At 38.3% G+C, this 5,612-nt stretch overlaps 1 long non-coding RNA gene across 1 annotated transcript; it reads left to right on the top strand.

The window, feature by feature from the left end:
- Positions 1–471: 471 nt before the first annotated feature.
- On the top strand, positions 472–3,070 carry LOC147584057 (uncharacterized). Its single transcript, XR_015240688.1, has 2 exons — positions 472–2,314; positions 2,537–3,070. It is a non-coding gene; the product is annotated as an uncharacterized LOC147584057 (long non-coding RNA).
- The last annotated feature ends 2,542 nt before the right edge of the window (positions 3,071–5,612 follow it).

The following is a 5,612-nucleotide window of genomic DNA, read 5'->3' as shown; positions in this document are numbered from 1 at the left end:
CTTTTGGGAAGACTTATGGCTAAGCTGGTATTGGTATGAGCTGAAGGACATTAGAGTTGAGGGTTCTACTCAGGAGCTCAGAAGAAGAATCCACAAAATTGTCTTCCCAAGTGACCTTGACTAATATACTCAGCACCTTTACTCTTCCCTAGGCACCTAAAAAAAATTCCCTTCTTGATACAGGTTGGAAATAATTTTCCTCATCAAAGAATTCATTTGCAAAGAATTTGGCTACTCCGTTTTTTAAATTTTTTTTTTTTCAACGTTTATTTATTTTTGGGACAGAGAGAGACAGAGCATGAACGGGGGAGGGGCAGAGAGAGAGGAAGACACAGAATCGGAAACAGGCTCCAGGCTCTGAGCCATCAGCCCAGAGCCTGACGCGGGGCTCGAACTCACGGACCGCGAGATCGTGACCTGGCTGAAGTCGGACGCTTAACCGACTGCGCCACCCAGGCGCCCCAACCGTTTTTAATTTAATGGCAACTTTCGGGAATTCCTGAGGTTTGAGGCTCATCATTCTTTATAACGTTTCAAGGAATAGGGTGCAGTGATTATGATGGAGCCAGCAGGAGCAAGGGCACTTGCCAGGACCAAGTTACCAGAAACATTTGTAAAGCCTAGACTGGGAAGTAACACTTTGATCCAGTGGGTCAATTTTTATGAATGAAGTATAGATATTTTTAGTAACTCTAGATAGCTTTTAGATAGGAAAAGTATTCATAACGCCCATAAATAATGGACTCCTCCTTTTTTATAAGGATACTGCTGTAATTAAATCTGGATTTGTAATGGCTTGTATTTTTGGATATAAAATTTTCTCATGATCCAAAATTGAGTTTATCAGGTCTGACTTATTATATTGACTTTTTTTCCATTGAGTTTCTTAGATTAAAATAGATCTTTGTTGGTTCTGGCCTGCAGAACCAGTTGAGGTGAGCTTAGATCCACATATACAGATATATGTGAAGTTCTCCCTCAGTTTAGAAATTGCCCCAATAAACTTTACACACACTGACATGTCATTTCAAGGAAATGTAAACTCAGTTATATACAGTCAAACTAATGGATGCAAAATACAAGGGCATTCCATTTAGAAGACATAAAATAAAATCTCTTAACCTTTTCAAAAATAAAAAATGATATGACTTCTTTGATTACCATATTTAAGCAACATTTATAAAGCAGCTGTGCTCCTTGACTTTTGCCTATCCCTCCCCAAAAGGGATAAGTTCAGAAGATAGTACCCCAAACTGGTTTCTTTTAAGCAAAGAAAGTATCATTGGAATATGTGTTTACCCTGAGGTCAAATCACATTTAAAAGGCACTAGAGAGATGCCTTTCTGACATATATCACTTAATGAATTCCCTTGGAAGCAATTAGCCCTTGACTAATTTTCTGTAACAATTTGAATTTCCACAAAAGCTTTTAAACTGTGGGTTTAATTGTATTGATTACCCCCTACAGCTGGAAGCAGAGAGAATTAAGTAGGGCTGCCCTATTAACTAACTTAGTGGGCTCCTTGCTCCGTTCTTTGACCCTTTCTTTTGATCTATAAAAATTTTTAAACTCTTTTCCTGACCAATACAAGCAATGCTATTTTAAAGTGACTGGATATTAGCCAAAATGTGCTTGACTGGTTGATAATGTCTTCGTGATTTTGTGTGTATGTTCCCTGCCATCCCTGGAGCTGTGGGTATTGAGGTTTACTATTTCTAAACATCATAAATATTTTGTAAAAGTGTATTGCCAATAGATATTTGAATTTTGCATGTTGCCCAAAGAGATTTCATTTCTAAAGAACACATACCATTAACAAACTGCCTTAGAAGAAGATATTGGCTTAGCTTTAGATACAACTAAGGCAAGAAAAATGTAAAAGCATTGTGTGGAAACAAACATACTTTTGTTAAATGTACTGTTTTATAAGGTCCTTAATAAAGTTGAATAGCCATTTGATTGTAAATCATCATGGTTTGTTAACACAAAGCTAAAATATTTTCATGCAGATGATGTAAACAGCCATACATCAATGATACGGGCACAGAACTTATTTATCTACAAAATACTCCACGTTTCAGTTATTCCATTGTTCTGACTTCAACCCTCTTCAACTTTATGATATTGATGTTTGGAGGTCCTTTAATGAAATCTGAATATCTCTAAGGGGACAGGATCTTTATCACATACATGAGGTCTTACTATGTTGATGTAAATTCTAATTTTTTTCTTAGTAGAGACTCCCAGTTGCATTGCAGTCAGGTGGAAAGGACTTAATTCAGTCTTGCAAATAGGTCCCAGGTGGAAAAAAGAGTGATTTTTTTTTTTTCAACGTTTATTTATTTTTGGGACAGAGAGAGACAGAGCATGAACGGGGGAGGGGCAGAGAGAGAGGGAGACACAGAATCGGAAACAGGCTCCAGGCTCTGAGCCATCAGCCCAGAGCCCGACGCGGGGCTCGAACTCACGGACCGCGAGATCGTGACCTGGCTGAAGTCGGACGCTTAACCGACTGCGCCACCCAGGCGCCCCAAGAGTGATTTTTTAAGGAATGTGGGGGAAGGCCAAGATGGACTGTTTTGCAATTTACCCATGACCAGAATTATATCTGGAAGATTGATTTTACAAGTCTTCATTAAACTGAGGCCCTAAAAAGGCGATGGTAGGTAGGTATTGTCTAAGTAACCAACTTTAAAAAAAAAATCCCGATTACCTTTTTCACCGTTCTATACCACCCTCCACCATCTCCCCTCTGCAAATCACTAGTTTGTTTTCTGAATTTGTCTCTGGTCTGTTTTGTTTGTTCATTTGCTTTGTTTTTTACATTCTACATCTAAGTGAATTATTTATCTTTATCTGTCTGAGTTATTTCACTTAGCATGGTACCTTCTAGGTCCATCCATGTTGTCTCAAATGGCAAAATTTCATCCTTTTCTTAGGGCTGAGTAATATTCCATAGTATATGTACCACATCTTCTCTATCCATTCATCCATTGATGGGAACTTGGGTTGCTTTCATATCTTGGCTATAGTAAATAATGCTTCAATAAACATAGGGGTGCATATGTATTTTCAAATTAGTGTTTTTGTTTTTGGTAAATGCCTAGTAGTAGAATTACTGGATCATATGGTAATTTGATTATATTTTTTAAAAAATTTTTTGAGGAACGTCCATACTGTTTTTCCCAGTGGCTGCACCAATATACATTCCTACCAACTGTTACGAGGATTCTTTTCTCTCCACATATTTGCCAACATTTGTTATTTCTTTTCTTTTCTTTTTCTTTTCTTCTCTTTCCTTTCCTTTCCCTTTCTTTCTTTCTCTTTCTTTCTTTCTTTCTTTCTTTCTTTCTTTCTTTCTTTCTTTCTTTCTTTCATTCCAGCAATTCTGACAGGTGTAAGGTGATACCTTATTGCAGTTTTGATTTGCATTTCCCCAAGAATTAGTAATGTTGAGCAGCTTTTCATGTGTCTGTTGGACACCTGGATGTCTTTTTGGAAAAATGCCTGTTTAGGTTCTCTGCCCAGTTTTAGTTGGATTATAGGTTTTTTGATGTTTAATTGTATAAGTTCTTTATATATTTTGGATATTAACCCCTTAGTGGGTGTATAGTTTGCAAATATCTTCTCCCATTCAGTAGGTTGCCTTTTTGCTTTGTTGATGGTTTCCTTCACTGTGCAAAAATAGCAACATTTTAAAAGAAACACATTCTTTCATTAGCTATTTGGTATCCTGAAATACTGTTCATATGGAAAACAAGATACATACTTGATTTTTATCACTTTTATTTACCAATTTTTAGAATAATGAGTTAGTGCCCTAGAAATCTTTAAAGATAATTAATAAGGTCTCTTAAAAAGCATTATTATTAACTTACGATTTTTCATATATTTAATGTGCTTCAATCCACCATAGTCATTATTATAACTTAATGACCCCATCTCAATTGTCAGTGGAAGGTCCTTCAAGTTAGTGCCTCTATCTATTTTTTTCAATGTTTATTTATTTTTGACAGAGAGAGGGAGAGAGAGAGAGAGAGAGAGAGGCAGCACATGAGTGGGGGAGGGGCAGAGAGAGAGGGAGTCAAGAATCCGAAGCAGGCTCCAGGCTCTGAGCTGTCAGCACAGAACCTGACGCAGGGCTCGAAATCACAGACCGGGAGATCGTGACCTGAGCTGAAGTAGGACGCTTAACCGACTGAGCATCCAAGCACCCCTCTATCTATTCTTTTGACCCAGAATCAGGCTGGGTCTCTCCCAGCAGAGCAGCAGTGAGTGGAAACCGTGTAGACTTGTATCCCAACCAGACTTTCATGCTGTGACCTTGAATGTGACTCCAGTGGCCCAGGTCCTGCCAATTACCTAAATTCAAGTAGCAATAAGCTACTTGATACCCTTGTAATGAACTCTGTTGTATTTAAGCCAAGAATCCAATTGATCTAAGAGAAAGAAGCAGAAATAGGGAGGCAAGTTAGGATAAGCTGGAGTACAAAAGCAAGTTCAGAAAAGTGATTGCAATGTAACATCATTTATGTAATATAAAACTACAAAATATAATAATATAAATAAAAGGTAGTATATAAGTAGTATAGCTATAGCATCGATAGACTGTGGATACTATATGTCAAAATCATGGGAGTGCTTGTGTCTTGAATGGTGGAGTGAGCAGAAGCAAAGACTTGTACCTTTGGGTGGGAGTGGGTGGGTATAGGAGACTTTAACTATGGAAGGAGTTCAAAGCAGCTGGCCTGTGATCTATGTACTCCCTTTAGTACATGGATCCCTCAGGAAGCTGAAGAAAAAGGCAGCTTTTGTCAAAGGAAAAGGTATTCTTTGTCAATTGTACCTGTTGTACCTATTTACCTTGGGTAAGTAGATGAATGATATTTGTTACAAGGAAGAGAATTTATCTATTTAATGCATTTAACAGGCTGGCTCTGGCTATAGGATTACTTTTGCCAAATAAACTCAGAATCCAGGAAGCGCAGTTCCATAGCTAAGTAACATCCTGGGATACAAAATGAAGTCTGTTAGGTACCTGAGAACCTTATTAGAGATCTCAACTATAATCGTGAGTCAGAGGGTATATTAGTTTGCTAGGGCTATAACAAAATATCATAACTCCCCACTCCAACCTTCTTTTTTTTTTTAATGTTTATTATTTATTTTTTGAGAGAGAGAGAGAGATTGGTTGTGAGTAGGGGAGAGGCAGAGAGAGATGAAAACACAGAATCTGAAGCAGGTTCCAGGCTCTGAGCTATCAGCACACAGTCCGACATGGGGCTCAAACCCATGAACTATGAGATCATGACATGAGCTGAAGTCGGATACTTGACTGAATGACTCAGGTGCCACACCCTCCCCCAACCTTCTTAATAGTTTTATTAGTCTGCTCAGGCTGCCATAATAAGGCATTAGAGGCTGGGTAGCTTAAACAACAGAAAAACATTTTTTCACAGTTCTGGAGGCTAAAAGTACAAGATCAAGGTATCTTCAAGTTTGGTGTCTTCTGAGGCCTTTCTCCTTGGCTTGCAGATAGACAGCCACCTTCTGCTGTGTCCTCACATGGTCATCCCTCAGTCCTTGCTTTCTGTGTCCTAATCTTTTCTTG

The sequence above is a fragment of the Puma concolor genome, chromosome A1 (assembly GCF_028749965.1).
Source record: "Puma concolor isolate L17-30 chromosome A1, mPumCon1.1.hap2, whole genome shotgun sequence".
NCBI lineage: Eukaryota > Metazoa > Chordata > Mammalia > Carnivora > Felidae > Puma > Puma concolor.
This window is presented reverse-complemented; position numbering and strand designations above follow the sequence as displayed.